Below are 18,340 nucleotides of genomic sequence, written 5' to 3'. Positions count from 1 at the left end.
TCATATCAATGAACATTTCATATTGTCTTACTTTTAAATTTTATTGGTGTAGCTTGTATTTTGAATTTGTGTTTTATCAATGTATCAGTCATTTGAAAAATACTGGTTACACAGATCATCCAAATGTTGACACATTTCATTATACAATATCCAAAAATCACTTTTATAAATCACCACAGATCTCATCAGAAAAATCTTTTTAAGCATTTGGGAAATTGTCAAGATCACAGTGACAGGTAAGTTTTTGAAAATTCTAATTTTATCTTGAAAGTTTCCATTTTTATCATTTTATCATTTCATTTTTCTTGGAATGATAGACTTCATTCAGTTTCAAGAAAATGTCTGAGTGTGTCCAAATCTGAGTATCCATAGCTTGTAGGTTTTTAAATATAAATGGTGTTCCATGAACAAAGTGGCTAGTTTAGCTTGCAACTCAAACAACTGCACAGTGCTTTTCCTGAAGACAACCCTCTGGTATCACTTTGTACTTGGGTATGCAACAGAAGTACTTTATGCACATTTCCCATCTCAGCCACGGAATATTATTAAAGTTGACTACCTAACAGTCAAGATTTAGTATAAGTAATGCTTTTTTCAGGCATCATTAAGAACATTCTTAAGGGAAACTGGCTTTTTTTTTTTTTTTTTTTTTTTAATTCCTCTTTAAATTTCTTTCCCTAAGTGTGTGGTAGCAAAGAGTACTAGTACATATCAATGCCACTGCTTTTGATTCATTGGCAAGAACTTTTAGCCCCCTTTGCTTTTGTTGCATCAGTGCTAATATCAACATAGTAACAAAGCCAAAGAACAACTTAGTATTATAGTGAAAATCGTTTTGAAAGTGTGGACCCAAAGAAAGAATTACAGAACAATTTATTGAGATGTTGACTGGCACCTTAGATGACAGTGTGGTTCCAACCTGAAGGGCACTTCAGAAATGTCTAAACACTGTTACCTTTTCCACTTTTTATTTATATATTCCTGGGTGCTATAGTTTAGGATTTAAAATGTTCCCTAAAGTCTCATGGGCCTAAGGCTTGCTCCCTTGTCCATGCTGCTATTAGAAGGTAGTGGAACCTTTAAGAAGTGGGCATAATGGAAATAAGTTAGGTCATTGGCGGTGTGCCCTTGAAGCGGTTATTGGGTCCCCAGCCTCTTCTTCCTTTCTTTGCTTCCCGGCCATTAATGAAGTGAATAGCTTGCTCTACCATGTGCTCTCTAGATGAGCTGCCTCACCACAGGCCCAAAGGCAGCAGAGCCAAGTGACAATGGACTTAAACCTCTGAAATCATGAGCCCAAATAAATAGTTCCTCTTTTTAAGTCAATCACCTCAAGTATTTTGGACCTGGGTGACATTGCCAAGAGGAGGGAGACGTATTTTAAGAGTTCAGTGAGATTACTTTCTTCTCATCTGTGGTTTCATCGCTTGTAATACACAGAATATGGAAGCGTGATTGATATCATTGCCTTGGGAGAAGAGAAAATGGACACATTCTTGTTCTTGTTCTTGTTCTTGTTCCTGTTCAGGCTATCTTGGTTTGCTGTAGTTGAATAAATGGAACAGTCTGTTATGGTTTTACAAATTAGAACATCACAGACTCTCTTTTTATTTAATGCTCCTGTGTTAAAATGTTAATAAGAGAGAGTGGATTGAGTCAAGTTACTGCAATATATTTCAAGAGAATGAAATATTCAGTGGCCTAGGCAAACTGCTGGAAAGGTGGCTCTGAGTTCTAATTAAAACTGTGTCCGCACGCTCGGGGATTCATGCTTCTTGCATCCTTTTCATTAAAAAGGGACAAGAGCTTTTCTTCTAGGCCTGGATGAGGCCGACTAGCCATCTTGGTAGTGAAGCTTTTAATTACCAGTGGCAGCCCTAGAAAAGGCAATGAGTGACAGCGATCAACACATTGAGCAACACATGTCAGTGCTGATTAGCATGGCTGGGTAGAGCAGGGACTAATGAGGCCAAGGTCACGGGCTTGGCCCTGTAGCCCAGGTAGCCTGGCCACCCTCTAAATGGCAGCCTCCACCTGGTCAGCTGCCTCGCAGATGCTCACTGCCTTCTGGAAAGGGGCCAGCGAGGCACGAGCCAGGAGTCAGCACGGGCTCTTTGTGTTTAAAACCAAACAAAATAAAAACAGGTTCGCTAATGTACCACCCCCTGTGATCCCTCTCTAGGAAGATCAGACTTAATGATTTAAATTTAATTTGTTAGGCATTTGGTGGTTAATTTTTTTAAAAACCTAATGATTTATTAGCATTTTTATAATAAGCAACATTTAATATCTATTAATGAGAGTTCAAATGGATCAGCGATTTAATTTCTTAATAAAATGAATCAGAAAAGTATTACTTAGAAGAAACTGCATACTGTGAGCATGTTCTCTGCGTGTTTTGCAACCTTGATTCTTTCATATTATTAGAGGAGACAGAGAGGGAGGGAGCATGAGGCTGGTTTCAGCCCTTTGGAGTTTGGGAAAGGACATAGTGGAGTTATTATTTCGTTCCACAAACATCACAAACTAACAACTGCTACGTCTGTTTTGTTTTCCATGGCTTCCCTGATGCTGATGACCGAGGCAGGCTTGCCTCTCCCATGTCACACCCACACCAAGTGAAAGGAAGATGTAAACTGGCTTAAGAAAAGCATCCAACAAGCATGCACCTGTCAATCAATCCAGCCCTTTCCTACCTCATAGGGACATCAGTTTTTACTGGCACGTTTGATAAGGTAACTACTAATACTTTCAAAAGGTGTGGAGGGAACCAGGCATGGTGCACAGCTATAACCCCAGCAGCTCAGGAGACTGAAGCAGGGGGATCACAAGTTCAGAGCCAGCCTCAGCAACTTAGCAAGGCTCTAAGCAACTTAGCAAGACCCTGTCATATATAAAATATAAAACAAGTTGGGGATGTGGCTCGGGGGTTAAGCATCCCTGGGTTCAATCCCTGGTACCATTAAAAAATGGTGTGGAGGGGCAGTATCAGGGAGTAGACAGTTCCCAAAAGGTACTTCCAGCTTGTGAAATTTACAGGAAAAAGACGTATGAAGCGGCCTTGTGACATAGGCCTGCTTTGCGACACACACACAAAATGGGATTTCTTTCTTAAGGAGGAGCAGCTCAGCAAATTCTCACCAAGGAAAGGTTAATGGTACGGCCAGGATTGAAGGGGGAATGGGCCTCTTCTGTCATAAAAGTCTCTTGGTTAAACATCCTCCAGCTGTACGTAAGGACGAGCAAAATGGACAGATAGCAAAAGCCACCCAGGAGCTCATGCCAAGCCGCACGTGCAGAGGCCTGGGAGTCATGTGCTCCACGCTGCTTGGATTCTCAGTACTGAACATGGGTCTCAAAGCCAGAGCTGGTCACAAGAATAATTCCCATGGCTGCGGAATGCCCGTGGAAACAGGGTTTAATTGATTAAAGGATTAGTAGTTTTAGCCACTGGTGGTGGTGCCAGTGAAGTTCAGAATGCGCGAGGAGCTTTGGCCCAATTAGGAAGCCAGCTGGAGCCTCCCGCACGGGCAGCCGTGTTACCTGCTGTCTGATGTTTTGCCAACTTGCTTCAGTGCGATCACTCCGCTGCGGTGGGATGATGTTTCAATTTAGACCGCTGCTCAGTCAGGACTCGAAGAGCCTCATTGTCCGGGAGTGGGCTTCCTGCCTGTTACCTCTCTCCTCCTGCCTCTCCTCTCTTGGACACGACCGTGACATGGCTCCCTGGCCAAGTGAGTTGTTAGTGTCCCTGGGCTGCACGTTGGCAGGTTTCCACTCTCAGAGGAGCCGCAGCAGAGCTTGCAGGGAAGATCCTAGTCTCTTTAAATGCACGCAGGGCACCTTGGCATTTAGACTCCTAGTATTCTCCATGCGTCTGCGTTCAGGGGTGACCAGTATCCCACAGTGACTACTGGGGAATGTTAGAGTAGAGCATCACGTCTTTCAGTCTTACCTGTGGACAAGGACATGCAGTTAAGGAATGTAGCCAGGCTAGCATAGTTTTCAAGGTAGAACTGGTTGGGAACTCAGACTTCCAAATTCTGAGGCTCATGTCACTGGGTTAGGTCGCAAAGGAGACAGGTCTTAGAGTTAGGCAGGTAAGCACCATGCTCTGCAGTTCTCCACCATGGCTATGTGTGTAGCCTCTCCTGCCCTCCTGTTCATGGTGCCCTAGGCTTGATGAACTCTTTTGCTTCTTGAAGTTTCCTTCCTAGATCAAGGCTGCTGTGCTTGCTATTTCTCCTTCCTGGATAAAAACCTCCTCCTCACCTCATCACACAGTTTGTCCTTTCACATCTACAGCATTCAGCTCAAGTATTACTCCTCAAATAGGCCTACCCTGACCTGTCCTCACTAGCTACCCTCCAGGGACCCCCGACAGCTTCCCAGTTAACAAATACATAATCCAATTTCTCCCTTTACCTTTAATAAACAATTTGCTTGTTTTTTAATTGTTTTTTGTTGTCTCTGCCTGACTTCGTCTGTTCTGTGATGCTATAACAGAATACCACAGACTGGGTAATTTATAAGGAAAAGAAATTTATTTCTTATAATCATGGTGACTGGGATGTTCAATATTAAGGTGCCAGCATCTGGTGAGGGCCCTCTTGCTACATCACCCCATGGTGGAAGATAGGAGGACATGAGAATTCTTGCGAGAGTGATTAGAGAGGGTTGAATTCATGCTTTTATCAGGAACCTACTCCCATGTTAACTAACCCACTCCCACCATAATGACATTAATCCACTCATGAGGCAGAGCCCTCATGATTTAATCACTTCTCAAAGGTCCCACCTGTCAATACCTGCATCCAAGGTTGAATTTTCAAAACACAAACTTTGGAGAACACATTCAAACCATAGCACCCCTCCAAGGCCAAGGGCCAAGCCCGTCTTACTGTCTGCTGACTCCTTAGCACCTAGGACAGTGCTTGGCTCAGGAATAAATAGGTATTAAGTGACTAATTGAGTGAAGAGATAAACTTGGTCTATGAAAGTTCTTTAATTCAGTTGACTGCTTTTCCATCTCTTGGGGCTCAGGGGAAACAATGCAGATTGAGGGGTGGTGTAAATGGACTCTGCTTGTTATATACAAAGTGGGCATTTATGATTCTGCCCTCAGTGGTTGCTTAGCGTCTAAGAGGCAGTGGCCTTGTGGTACTACTGCTGGGTGTATTGCCTGTGGCATGCTCTGTGCATGGCGCTCCTGCAGCTATGCCACAGGGCATCCACAGAGGCCTTCTCTTACAGCAGGCAGGTCCTGGTCAGCCACTTGCAGCAAAGGCTGACCATGAAGTTCTGGATGCTGGGCTGGATCCTCTCCTGGGTTAGGGCAGCTACAGCAGCTGAGACAGGGCCAGTCCCTGAGTGAGATTCAAGATATTGATAATGGGAGAAATTGTACATGCTAGGAGCAGAGGGCCAGGAATTGAATATGGAATAGAAGCCTCTACTTCCCATTCAATTTTCTGTAAACCTAAAACTGCTCTAAAGAATACATATATATTCTTTAAAAAGAATGTGGCTGGTGCTGCAATTAATTTGATTGAGAAAAGGGCAAAGGGGTCAGAGAGGAAGAACATACTGTTTTCTTTGCTACTTTTTATTGTTGGAAAGAACATTCTTTTAGGATTGTCACCCAGGTGACAAACCCGCATGTGTCTGCATGATGGCAACAGTACTGAATTACAAGGTTTCTTATGTGGATGCAGGTACAGACATATGAACGAGGACATGAAACACCAAAATGAGTTTCAGGAGCCCCTGAAACACCACTGTCTTTTTGTCTGCTTGGATCTGCCTATCCTGGGTGTGAAACTGAGAAAAAGTTAGGTTAATCCAAAATGTTTAAAAGAGGATTCTGGGGCTGGGGAGATAGCTCAGTCGGTACAGTGCTTGCCTTGCAAGCACAAGGCCCAGGGTTCCATTCCCAGCACCACAAAAAAAAAAAAAAAAAAAAAAAAAAAAAAAAAAAGAGGATTCTGGGGTTGAGAGAGAATGTGAAGAAAAATTTGAGAGAGCGCTTGGTGGACTTGATAGTGGAGTAAACTGAGGCTAGTGAGTAAAAGAAAAAGTAGATGTTCTAGAAGACTGGTAGCAGGCCAAAAAGGAGACCATTTCAAGGGATGGGAGCCTTGGGAAGAATGAAACCAAGGGTAACATTAATTAGGGTATAGGGAGCTTAGTGAAGAAGGAGGGAATTTGTGAGGAAAAAAAAAAATCAGGGGTCAGTCCTTCAGGGAGGTGCTAGACAGAATAACAGGGCAGACTGCTGATCTGAGTACTGTTAAAATGTCTGACAGTTCTCTTCATAAACTAGCTGCCCCATATGCATGTTCATGGCAGTTTTACTTATAATATCCAAGAGGCAGAAGTCACCCAAGCATTCCTCCATGGATGATTAGATAAACAAAACGTGGCACATACATGCAGTGATGTCTTAGCTCTCCAACACTATGACGGAATACCTGAGGAAAATCAACTTAAAGAAGGAAGGGTTTATTTTGGCTGATGGTTTCAGAGGTTTCAGGTCACTTGACTCTGTTGTTCCTGGGTCTGTGGTGAGGCAAAACGTCATGGCAGACAGGTATGTTGGAGTAAATTATGTCTTTGCAATCACTCAGTCCTGTCATCCTGCCTTAGCTTGCACTTCTATAACAAAATACCAGAGTCCAGGGAACTTAACCAATAGCCATTTATTGCTCACAGGTCTGGAGGTTGGGAAGTCCAAGATCAGGGTGCCAGCATGGCTAGATTCTGGTGAGAACTCTCTTCCTGGATCCTAGCCACCTTCTTGCTGTGTGCTCACATCGTGGGAAGAAAGGGGACATGCACCCTCTCTGGGCTCTTTTTATAAGGGCATTAATTTCATCTTGAGGACCCCGGTCTTATAAAATGCTCTAATCCTGCTAACCTCTCAAAGGTCCCATCTTCAAATACCGTCATATTGTGGGTTAAGACCTCAACATATGAATTTGGAGAGGGACATAATTCAATCTATATCACATCTTTTCCCCCAACTCAAAAATTCAAAGAGGCACATATTCAGCTTTCTACATTATAGCCTCCATTTCTCCTTCCCTATATGACCATCTTAGACTGTCTGGGGAGCACCTATCCTGATCCCACCAGCTCCTTAAGACCCTGGAATGCAGACACCCTTGGAGAATACCCACCCAGACCACCAGGGCCTGACAGGTGTCCTGCTCTTGTGACATACACATGCTTGCATGTGGCTATGTGTGCAACCTGGGCCCACTCTGGACCCTGTGTGCCAGCGAATCTGGCGGAGCAGTGTTTCTATTATCACTTAGTAATTGGAGTTTTGCAGGCTTGGGATTACTGCTAATGGAAAGTAAATGGGCTAAGAATCAAGAAATAAGCACTTGAACAGCCAGCACCACTCAGGAAAGAGAAGAGGCTATTATGCCACTTTATGTGGATAGAGATCATCGTTTGTAGAAAGATTTGCAAAAATCTCACCAGTCCATAGAAACAACTCCCCACTAGGGCATCGCTGCCCTCCCTGCCTGGTGCAGCCCAGCGGCCACTGGGTAGGAAACCTTCCAGCAGCATGAATGGCTGCCCAAGGCCAGGCCGTCCCCTTGGGCAGGAAAGAGGTTTGACTTGGACTTTGCTGCCCGCTCTTTTTCTGGTACACAAAGCTCAGAGCAGCTTTCAGAACCCAAAGCATTCCCATAGCCCCTCCTTAGACTTCAGCCTGCTCACCAACCAAGGCCCAGAGACCAGGCAGTGGGTGACAGGCTCGGGATGGGGCAGCTGTGGGTGAAGAGCCCAGAATAGCGGCTCTTGACTCAAGGAGAGGGAAGTGGCTGTAAAGAGTGACGTTTCCCGGGGTTTGCTGACCCTTGGTCTCTCAGTTAATCTTGCCCTTTCTCCTCAGTGGGGTAGTGTCAGCCATCATACATTTACATGAGGGGCCTTTTCTCCATAGATCACGCCACCCTCTTCCCAGTTGCTAAAAGGCGATTTAATATGCAGAAGCTCTGCTAGAACAGCATTAGGTTATGACATGAGGAAATGGCAAAAAAAAAAAAAAAAAACCTAAGCCCAAACTCTGCCCTTCAGTTGTCCTCCTGAGAGAGCATGCCGCCGTTGGCCAAGGACAGAGCAAGCGTGCTGTGGTTCTTGGGCCCAGCAAACAAGGGTACAACTGAGGCCACTTCAGCTGTTTACAAAGGACTCTCAAGGGCCATGAGAGTTCTTCTGTTCAAGAGGGTCCAAGTTCTGTGTTTCACTCCCTCCCTCTGGCAGCTGCTGAGAACTTTCCAGATAGTCTCTGGAGGAGGGGGGAGAGGGAGAGGGACATGAACTCTCCACAGCTTAGCCCCTCAGAAAGGTGCCTTCACTCACCGGTGACTACCTCACTTAGCCATTAAATGTCACTGCAGCCCATTCGCACAGGGGAGAGAATCTACATCTAGCAGTAAAAAAGGTGATGAAATGAAAGAAGTTGTGAAATGACATTTTTTTCCAGCAGGTTTGTCATATCTCCTGCATGGAGGAAAATTACTTTCTGTAAATCTTGGTCCAACAGAACAAAACACCTATTTCTTTCCAGTTGGGGAGACAACCATTCTCATCGGCATAATGAAGGTATTGTAAGCTGTGACTTTTACAAAGTCGGAGGGAAACCAATCTGCAATCTTGACAGATATGATCTTTCCGGGATGCACTGTTCGTTTACGGCGGCGAGAGACCTCAATTAATTTATGAGCGAGGACAGCAGGATGTGACCCCTTGTGCGTAGTCTAGGTGGAGCTGTCCCTGTCTGAATTTATGTTCTGGTAATTTAAAAAGATTTATATTAAGCTTTTCTTTCATTTTGAGAGTAGATTAAAATTCTAATGGAAACCATTTGTATGCATTTGTTGAATTGAATAGTATTTATGGCTGTGTAAAAAAAAAAATGCTGCAAAATTCTGCCGATAATAAAGTCAGTGAAGCAAGAATAAGTGTAAAAACAGGAAGGAAACACTCAATAGAAACCATACTGTATTATACAAGCATAATGAGGGAGAGAAGCCGAGCAGAACGGGGCAGGGATTAGGCCCCCGGACGGGATCGTTTTCCTTATTTAGTGTAAGGTTTTTATAGCCCTTTTATGACTTAAAACCAAATTTAAATTTCCAAATAGGCCAGATCAGTCCTCAGACCCCATGGCCACATTGCCCTTTCCCAGCAATCCTGAACTCTCACCAGTGTCGAGGACAAACAGGCAGGGGTGAAAATTCAAGCTGCATCTCCCAGAAAATGCTGATGGCAGGAAAAGAAGTCACATTAAGCGGAAGGCCAGAGGTTAGCGAGTACAGCAAAAATCTGAGCTCGGGAGTGCAGAGCAGGTGGAAGGAGGTAGCGCCTGCACTTTCTGGGCAAGATCAGGGAAGTCACAGTGCTCTTACCTGCCTGGTGTGACTCTGGCACCCACATTCACTGCCTGCGACCTCTTGACTGATACCTGTACCGGAGCCACCTCTGTACCCTCCAAGGTTAAGGGCAGGTGCGTGTGCCACAGCCTTGTCACTGCTCTCTTGCCAGGCTGGGGAAGTGTGACAACAGCAGGACTGTTTGCAAACATGACCATCCCAGAGGATGGCGGCTGCGTAATGGCAACCAGGGAAGGTTCTCTTGCTGCCACCTCTGTCAAGGGAGAGGAGTGGGGGTCATCCTGGAGGCCCTTACCTTGTGGGAAGGGCAGGGAGATTTGGCATTCTGTCAACATACTTTCGGGAGTTAGAGCTGCACTGGGAAACTCACATTCTCTCAGAAATAACCGTGGCGATAGCATCTCGCAGTCAGGCACACCAAAAGAATGATGATTAGCGGCAGCGCTAAGTGAAGAGCAAATGAAAATTTCCTGGGAGCCCACTGCACTGTCCCTCCCTGTGTCTCCCCCCTGCCCCAATGAGCATGTTCTTTAACAGAGCTGCACAATGTCATGAAATGCCTTACGAGTGCATGAGAGCAGCATTGTGCATGAGCAGATTTCACAAATACAAAGTGGTTTTGCTGTCAACAGAAGCCTGTGTGGAAAATATGGAATAAGGAAGTATTGTCTTTTTTCAAGATTGCTCCAAAGCTTGAAATGCAGGAGCTATGACCGAGGTGTTTTCTGAGGCAAGTATTATCTCTTTGCTGCCCAGAGAACAGGCCCTTCCTGCCCCCTGAGTCTTATGAGTCTTAGGGTCTGGTCACTTCTACTCTATTCATGTCTAGGATGCCTTGAGATGAGTCTGGTCAACTGTGTACCCTCAGCACAGTTTCCTGGACACAGTAGGTGCTCAAAATATACTTACTAAGCTTAACAAATACATTTTAGGTCCCACCGGGACATAACATAGGTAAAATAAGGTTCCTGCCTGTAGGGGTCAAGGGCCTAAGCCAGGGTGGTGACTCCATTGAGTACGTGCTCGGCTAGGACATCAGCTTAATCTCAAGTGACTACAGACTAATTTTCAAAACCTTCTTTTGTATGAACTGCTTTTCACCCCCAATATTGTAAAACATGACTTTATATAACTTAATGAAATTCCCACTATCAGCCAAGCACTGGAAGTTTTTGCATATTTTTATTCTTATTAGATTCCCAAATTAATCCTAGATGGCAAGTGACATTATTATCATCCCATTCACAGATAAGAAAAGGAACCAAGGAGAGATTTTATAACTTGCTTAAAAAAAAAAAAACCTGCTAAGTGGGAGAGGTAAAATTTGAATCCAGGTTTGATTCTAAGTTGAGGTCTCATTCATTTTTTTTATCTGCTCTGAAACTATTCACCTGACATTTACTATGCCTGGAACTGCAGAGGGAGGTAGGTAGTGGTCACACTACCTTGTCTCTGCCCTAAAGAAACCCATAAACTATAGAAAAAACCCTTATGTGAGCAAAATTTATCATATGGAATGCCCAGCACCATCACAATGGGATGTTAGACATACTCTGGCCACATTAACTCAACATGGAACATAGATGAGTGGAGCAGGGTTTTGCAGACAAGGGAAACTTGAACTAATTCTTGAAAAATGAATTATTTTCACTAGAGAAACTTCATGAATGCCAAGGGTGATAAGGCTTGTGCTAAAATGTCACCTTCCCAGTGAGGCCTTCCTGAATCCCTCACAGAGTAAAATGGAGCCACCCTCACATCACACACAGTGCAAATAACAAAGCACTTGCAGCAAACTGAATAGTGACCCCCAAGGTCCATGCTCCAATCCCTGGAACCTGTGAACAAATATGGCAAAATGGTCTTTGAAGATACGATTGAGTTAAGCACCTTGTGATCTCAGGAAGATCTTCCTGGATTATCTGGGTGGGGCTGACAAGATCACAATCCGTCTCATCCAGGGAAGGAGCTCGGAGAGAAGATGCTAAACTGCTGGTCTTGAAGAAGGAGGCAGGAGCTACATGTAGCCACTAGAAGCTCACAAAGGCAAGGAAATTGTTCTCTCTGGAGCCTGAGAGAGAACCACCCCTGCGGACATCTTGATTTTAGGTCTGCAAGACTCAGTATGGACCTCTGGCTTACAGAACTACAAGAGACACTGAGTTTGCTATAATCTGTTACAAGCAGAATTAAGAAAAGACCAACCAGAGCCCTTATCTACGGCGTGTGTGTTCATGATCTGTCTTCCTTTGCTGGGATAAGAACTCCATCAGCCAGGGACTCTGTCTATTGTATCCTTAGTGATGAGAACAGAGCCTGGCATAGGAATGGCGCACGATGAATTATTTGTTGAATGAACGAAGACAGAGATGGCAGTCGCAATATGGGGATTACTGCATGGAAAAGGTTTCGGCAGTATGAGAGATCTGAAATGCGGGTGCTCATGGCTACTTCAGGAGCTACAGTGGGGAAGTGGTGGGGAGGTGGACATCTCCAACATCTGGTGCTGGAGCATTTTGTGCTTTATTCTGCAAGTGAGGAAGAACTGTTGAAGGGTTTCATGCAGCACAGAGGCATTGATCATATGTGCTTATGTCTTTTAATAATTTTAAAAAATAATTTTCCTATTTAGTATTAAAAAGTGAGAATATAAACCAGGTATGGTGACACATGCCTGTAATCCGAGTGACTCAGGACACTGAGGCAGGAGGGTTGTAATCTCAAGGCCAGGCTGGGCAATTTAGCAAGACCCTGTCTCAAAATAAAAAACAATTAAAAGGGATGTGACTCAGTGGTAGAACACCTCTAGGTTCAATCCCCAGTACCAAAAAATAAAAAAATAAAAATAAAGAAAAGAAAAATAAAAGGAGAGGTAAGAATATACAGAAACACAAAAAATTAAAAGTCCATCTCATTTCCTCACATGAACCACTGTTAACATTTTGGTGTATATGTATTTTTCCCCTTAAAATTGAGATTATTTTATATACTTTCTGAAACTAGCTTATTTCCCCTTAATGTGACTTTCTCTGCATCGTTAAATATTCTCCTAAAAAGCATGGTATTTAATGTCTACATAGTATCTTATCATATAACCATGACCAAGTTTATTTATTCAACTCCCTCCAACTGGACAGTTTTTCTATTTCCCCAATATTGTGTTGTTATAAGTAATAATAGTAGTTCCAGGTATATAGGAGGCATTCAATACTTGTTGAATGAATGAATAAATAAATGCTTCAGGGAACATTTCAGATATAAATCTTTGTATTTATGGAAAATTACTTCTTTAGGAAAAAAATTCTTACAACAGTATTGGGTCAAAGGCTGTACTTTTTTTTTTTTTTTTTTTTTTTTTTATTGTTTTTGATTCATACAGCTAAATTGCCTTTGAAAAAGATTGCAAAAATTATAACTCCACCGGCATTGTATGAGTGCATAATTTCACTGCACCAATGTTGGTATTGTAATTTCTAAAGCCTGTATTTGCATTTTAGAAAAAGTTTCCATGGGGATGGGGAGGTAATAGTTAAGGGGTCTTGTGAAGTTCAGGCAAATGATGGTAAGGATCTGAACTCCAGCGATGGAGTTATATGAGAAAGAAAACAGACCCATGAGCTGCACAGGATGTAGAATCCACAGGACTTGAATGCAAAAGGTGGAGAGAGATGTTAGGATCATCCTTGTGTTTCTGCATTAGGTAGAGGAGTGGTTAGAAGCCAATACTGTAAGTGGTAAAAGTCCAGTTTGACTTAATTAAGCAGAGCTTTACTGTAAGGATCTGGAGCAACTCAAAGTTAAATTAAAGGCACAAAGCTCAGAAACACTGGGACAAGCATGATTTTAACATTCAAGAGCCAAAAAGAACGGACAATATCCCCTAAGAATGCTGGAATATGTCTGTTTTTGCGTAGCCTTGATTTAGGTTCATATTCCAGAGAGAAGGGTCAGTCTGGTCTACTCTGGGTTCAATATTCATCCTGTAACCAGAGGTTGGGAGGCACCTTGACTGATGATTCTACCAAGAAGAGGGAGGGGTCTACACTGTTTTCTGTGGAAGACCATTGAGATAACTTCCAAGCATGCGCAAATCTATGACTGGTTTCTCCATAGGGAACAGTGTTCATGGCAACAGGGAAAATGAAGATGGACTATTTGGGATGAGTAGAATGAGCCTGAGCTCAGGAGTTTTCTGCTTCCCATATATACAGTTTTTACTCATATTTCAGTCTTGGATTGAACACAAGGGTAACTCCTTTCTAAGAGGAAATAAGAAAAAACAGAAATCTTCCTTCTTGGCCTGTTGGGATCCTGGCTCAAATACCCTTTGGCCCTGTGTCCTGCTGACCACCTATATTTTGTGCTTCTTCTGGAAGCAGCTGCCTATTCAGTGACAATATTTTCCTGTCTCCCTCCCACTTGCATTGGGTTGGAGCCATGTGACTATTTCTTACCAATGGAAAAACATGGGTTTTTCAGAAGCCCGAATACCACTGAAGAAAGCTGTCTGACAACCAGCAATAACCCTTGACAGCATCCCACCCAATGAAATGTTGGGGCTTATTTATTACTAATTAGTAACCTCCTAAAGACCTCCGGATACTTGTTTAATAAAGACCTGTGAAGAATTAAATAAGCAATGGATGAAAATTATCCCAGAGAATTCCATAGAAACATAATTCCCTCAAACATAGGAAATAACCCAACAATTTCACCCCTAGGTGTCTACCCAAGAGAAATGACAACACATGGCCACACAAGAAGGTGCACATGAATGTTCACAGCAGCATTATACATCATGAACCCAAAGTGAAGTCTCAGTTGTTCATCAGCTGGTGAGTAAATAATATATGAAAAAAATCATAAAATATTATTTGGCAAGAAAAAGGAGCAAATTACTGATACATACTATACGATGGATAAACCTTGAAAATATCATCCTGAGTGGAAGAAACCAGGTACAAAAGGCCACATTGTATGATTCCATTTATGTGAAGCATGCAAAGTAGGCAAATCTAGAGATAGAGTGGTGTTTGGGGAGTGGGAGGGGGTAGGTTGGGAGTAACTGCTGATGGGCATGGAATCTCTTTTTGGAGTGACAGAAATGTTCTTAAATTCATGGTGGTGATGGTTGCACAACTTTGAATATGCTAAAAACATTGAATCATATGCTTTAAATAGGTAAACTGTATAGAATGTAAGCCATATCTCAATATTATTATGACTTCTTTTTTGTGTGTGGTACTTGGGATCAAACCCAAGGCCTTGCAACTGCTAGGCAAGTGCTCTACTGCTAAGTTACATCTCTAGCCCCTTTTTAAAAATTTTATTTTGAGACAGGGGCTTGCTAAGTTTCCCAGGTTGACCTCAAACTTGTGATTCTCCTGCCTCAGCCTCCTCAGCAGCTGGGATTATAGGCATCTGTGTCTGGTTATAATAAAGACTTTTTTTTTTTTTTTTTTTAAAGAGAGAAGCATGAGGAATGATAAAAACCTGAGATAATGATAAGATGAAACAAGGAAACCTGACAGATCATTTCCACTCATTATAGCAACCTGTCTTCATAGGGCAAAGAAAAAGCAAAATGACCACTTCCAAATGAAAACAGAGACATCCTCCAACTCTAAACATCAGCCCAGAACTTGCTTCACCAAGAGGGTGAAGACTCTGTATTCCATAGGATAACAAAGCTTTATCTCCAAATAATGTAGGAATATGAAGATCAAAAGTCAGCTGATCAAAGGTCAGAAAAGTTCAAAGTGACCACCATCCTCTTTGGAAAGTATTAAAAATAAAAGTCAAACCAAAGACATTTAATAAACTGAAATGTAAAGAAAAATGAGCTGATTGTATCAAGATAACTGAAAGGACATTCACACTGGCTCACAGACCTCTGTAATCAGGTTAAGAACTGTTGTCCTGAGATGAGCAGATGCCCGTGAGAGGCTGGGGATGAAAACCATTTTGCAAAACACAAAGTGCTTTCCAATGGGAGATAAGATGAGGACTTGTGAAAATTATTTTCATTTGAATGGAAAGAGAAAAATAAACAAAAGAAGCCAGAGTCTTTCAAATATTTACCATGAATTCATACTTTGAAAGGACAATACAAAAATGAATTGATAATGACTAATTAAATGCACATGGCTATTCGTCAATGGAGATAAAAAGCTGGCAAAATGATGGTTCCTTAAATCTGGGAGAACCTTGGCTTGCATACATCTGCCACTGGAAATTGCCAGAGCTCTTAGCCTCTCCTGCTTCTAGGACAGGGCTTAGGGACTCTGGTTTCTGAACCCCTGCTTAATTCAAACTTGTTGAATAGATTTTCTGCTTTGTGGTGTTAGCAAATACTGAGCTGCTCACCTCGGTCTGACTGATTCTAAAGAAGAAAACTTGGAAATTTTCTGGCAGAAGAAAGTGGCAGGCAGCATTGACAGGAAATTTCAAGTTTGACAGAAGTCAGAAAGAGAAGGAGAAAGGCTAGATTTGCTCCTAACAAGCACACACTTTTATGAGTTCTGTAGACTTTTTTCTCTTGAGAAAACATTTCTCGTTGCCTTCCTTGGTGAAGAATCCCTGTACTTTATTGTGAAGGGAGGAAAGAATCCAATGCTGGTGGGCTTTTTTTATCCTCATGCACTCTGGCAGGTCAGGCATTGTTTTATAGATGGGAGAACTGGGACTCAGAAATGCTTATTCACTCTCCCTAGGTCCCTGTAATGAGCGAGTGCCGGGGTCTGACTTCCAAGTTCCTGTCTTTCTCTGACTCCCCATGGCCTCCTGAGAAAAATGGTTTCCCTTTGTCCCCCCTTCCTCCCCAAACAATGAGTTTTCCCAAGGGGGGAAATGGTGGTAATAAAATTACTGCAGTTTTACTGTGTTTTAGTGGCTCATTCATGCTGCTGGTCACACTGAGTTATTTTTCTAGGTCTGGGCTTCTGACTTCCAGAAACTTTAATTTATGGCTTTTTTTTTTTTTTTTTTTCCTGGTAGAAGTCGAGAATAAAGTTTCTTTCAGTTCCTTTTGGTTACCTCAGAGGCTGACCTGGCAAAGGTAGAAGGGAGGTTGTCCAGTGCTGTGGGATTCAAGCTTGCATTTGCCACCCAAGATCCTTGCTGGATTGTGACATGTGTTACTTGAAATTTTGTGAGAAACCTGGGGTTTTGGGATTTGGCTTTTCCAGTACTTGAGTCTCTGTGTTATAAAAGGAAGGGTGTGGCAGGCTGAGGTTTGAGGCTGGTCCCGTTGCTAAACCCAGGAAAGGCTGTCTCATGACCCAAGGGTGTAACTAGCAGGTCTCTGGAGATGTGTGCTGTGCCCAGTCTGGTCTTATGCCATTTTTCTTTTCTTTTTTCCTAGAAAGACACAGTTGGTTGCTTTATTCAGATATTTGTACAATCCAGCAACTGGGGGAGAAATGGACGAGGCCAGCAGCCAACAGTAGGCATATGCAAAGGCAGTGGACCGTAACCGTCTTCTCTTGGTAAAGAAAAGTGGGGCTGAGAAGGGTCTTTAATCTGGTGTTTCTGTGTGCCTTTTCATTTCATATGTACAGTTTGTATCACAGTCCACAAGAACACCTCGAAGTAAACAGGCGTCGGAAGGGAGGAAGCAGTAAGGTGGTGCAGCTCAGAAGCGGACGTTGTGCAGGAAGGCCCGGCCGCTCTTCTCAAACTCCCGCAGCAGCTCATCAAGCTCGTTCTCTATGTCCTTCGTGTGCTGGACACGTTGGCAGAGTCTCACATGAAGCAGGCTCCCAGGGTGGCCTCCCCATGGTTGTCCCGGACGTCCACGTCGACCACGAGTACTGGCTGGCAGGTCTCCAGCTCCCTGGAGATCAGATCTTCCACCACCTGGTCACAGATGCGCTTTTTCACAGGTGAGGATGAGGTCCAACAGGTCCTTGCAGTTCGGGAACCTAGCTGGCCGGCACTGGATTCTCACATTTCTGTCCAACATATGGAAAATGCCATTCTGCGTATGGAGTTCTTTGTCTTTCCTGATTAGACCCCTGTACATCTGGTCATATGTGGTTCTGAAATCATAGGCAGTGGGCTTGTCAGTGCTGGTCCTGGGAGCGTCACATGAGTTCCGGTTCCGCAGGACCGGACGCGGAATCCCCGCTTGCTGAGGGTGGGCGCCTCCATGCTCCGGGTCTGGTTACTGGAGCACACCACCGCCACCTGCGGCGGCGACAGCGGCATGGCGAAGGCCACAAAGCCCCCGGCAGCTGTAAGCCGCACCCGCTCTGTGCATCCCACCCAGCCGTGGGCTGCTGCGCGCAATATGGCGGCGGCCGGAAGTCCGCAGCGGCCGGAAGTCGGCGGCGGGTTATTTTTCTCTCTTGGCCATTGCAGCCTGCTGTCCTCATAAGCAGCTACGAAGTGCTTGGGAGTGGTTCTAAAGCAGGAATTTTAACCTTCTTCTGCACAAGGGACTTTATGGATCCCTTTTCAGAACAACGTTCTTAAATACACAAAATAAAGCATAGGGTTACAATGGGAATCAATAATGCTGCTCTATAGTTATCACAATATTTTTTAAAGCTCATCTGTGATACAATAGTATATATGTGCATTTTAATTAATGCAACAAATAACAGGATCTAGCACAAGTTTATTAACCACCATAATTTTGAAGTAGTGATAAGGGTGAATACTTTTTTTTAAGATAATTCTAGCAGCTGGTAATGGAATATGAAAACATCTGTGATTTCTATGACGAACAAGCAGCAGGAACTGCTCATGCAATTGTAGTTCAGTACCCACACTTATAATGTAAGGAAATGCTCAATTTCAGTGAGAGGTTAGTGAAAACAAAGATATGATTGTTTTTCTAAGTTTGGTCTCCTCAATTCACAGATCTCCTGAATTCCTGTAAAGGTAAAACCTAGCTTTCCTCTCTCAGGATTTCTTAGGGAAACAAC

The 18,340-nt window shown here is 43.4% G+C and overlaps 1 pseudogene across 1 annotated transcript; it reads right to left on the bottom strand.

Annotated features, from left to right (window-relative positions):
• Positions 1-17,043: 17,043 nt before the first annotated feature.
• Positions 17,044-17,618, bottom strand: LOC306661030 (RNA polymerase II subunit A C-terminal domain phosphatase SSU72-like; annotated as a pseudogene). The gene has a single exon. The product of its transcript is annotated as an RNA polymerase II subunit A C-terminal domain phosphatase SSU72-like (transcript).
• Positions 17,619-18,340: the final 722 nt, after the last annotated feature.

This window comes from Sciurus vulgaris (assembly GCF_902686455.1).
Source record: "Sciurus vulgaris genome assembly, chromosome: 5".
In the NCBI taxonomy this organism is placed as follows: domain Eukaryota; kingdom Metazoa; phylum Chordata; class Mammalia; order Rodentia; family Sciuridae; genus Sciurus; species Sciurus vulgaris.
This window is presented reverse-complemented; position numbering and strand designations above follow the sequence as displayed.